The 1,532-nt window shown below is 40.6% G+C and overlaps 1 pseudogene; it reads left to right on the top strand.

The window, feature by feature from the left end:
- Positions 1 to 1,324, top strand: part of LOC119588934 — an 8,280-nt pseudogene extending 6,956 nt beyond the window's left edge.
- The last annotated feature ends 208 nt before the right edge of the window (positions 1,325 to 1,532 follow it).

Raw genomic sequence — 1,532 nt, 5'->3', positions numbered from 1 at the left:
CTGATATCCCTTTGATTAAAAACCCAAAAAATGTGGGCCGGTTTGTAGAGAAATGGAATAAAAATTTGGGGTTCAAAAACAGGAATAATAAATTTTTTACCTTTCCCCTTAGATCGGGGCCAAATTCCCCGCTGACACACTCTCCACTTCATCAATGCCAAGCCATGGTTAACCCGGACCTTCCTCCATTCCCTGATGAAACCCCCGACCCAAGTGTTCGTAATGTAGAGAGGGCCCCCCCCCAGTCCACCCTGTCTTTAAATCCCGCTCACCAAAAAAAGAAGCCCCGAAGGTGGGAAATGTTCTAATCAATGAAAACTAAACCCGAAGATGAAAAGGGGCGAGGAGGAGAGGAGAAGTGGAAGTGAGAGCGATAGGGAAAATGCAGCAGTGAAAAATGACATTTCAGAGAAACGTAGTGGGGGAGGAAGTGAATTGACAGGATTTATGAAAGAGGATGAAAACAGGGACAAGAGGGAAGGGCCCAAAAGAAGTCTGGCAGTGGAGGTAAAAAAACGGGGAAACATCAGAAATCATCGGGAGTGAAGAATTTAGAGTCAGAATCATCAGAACAGATCAGAGTTAAACCCCCTTCAGAAGTGAATCATCAAGTGATGAAGAATCAGAGAATTCTGAGGGAATCGATGACGATGCCAAGAAGAAGAAATCGAAAGAGGGAAAGGGGGTAAAAAGCAAAGGAAAAACAAGGGGGAGGGAACCGCACAAACTTAGCCCTTTTCCTTGACCTTTATGACATTCCCCCCAACATGGATACTCCCTGCCCCAAAATCCTTTCCCTTTGGGGGGGCTCCGACACCCACTTCCAAAACCCCCCGCCTGCCCAAAAACCCTTACCTTTCCCGGGGCTTCTATTCAACCAGCCTCAAAACAAAGTTTGTACCTACAACTTTCTCAGAAAATCCTGAAAAGATTTACTGGAGGGGCTTTTTTGTGGGAGCAGTTTCACCCCATCCCACACCTCTATTTCCCCCCAGAATGAAATCAGTTTGAAATCCCCCTTTTACAAACACTGGAAGTGAAGAAATCCGTGACATTAGCATTTGCAGGGAAAAAACAGCACCAAAGGGAAAGTCCCCCTAATGAGTTTGCTGGCCTTGCAGTACTAAATTTCTACCCCACCCCTGGCCCAAACCCCTTTGGTTGGGGTTTGGGGGGCTTCAATGAAAACCACCCGCCAGCATTTTTCGATCTGATTTCTGGGGGACGTTTCCCTTTAGGGATTAGTGTTACTGCTCCGATTTTTGGGGAAAATGATGATCAAATGGGAATGAGTGAAAGAGAAATTCAATCTGAAACCCGGTAATATTTTTCTTTTCAAAATTTTTTTATAATAATTTGGTTTTGAAAGTTCTCTATTTTAGTACTAAATATATATATAAATTAAAATTTTATATAAAATTATATAATAATTATATATATTTAAAATATAATATAATATATTTTATATTATAAAATTTTATTTTCTTAATTTTATATATATAATGTATTTTATTTGATTTTTTAAAATTTTG

This window comes from Penaeus monodon, chromosome 24, assembly GCF_015228065.2.
Source record: "Penaeus monodon isolate SGIC_2016 chromosome 24, NSTDA_Pmon_1, whole genome shotgun sequence".
NCBI classification, from domain to species: Eukaryota; Metazoa; Arthropoda; class Malacostraca; order Decapoda; family Penaeidae; genus Penaeus; species Penaeus monodon.
This window is presented reverse-complemented; position numbering and strand designations above follow the sequence as displayed.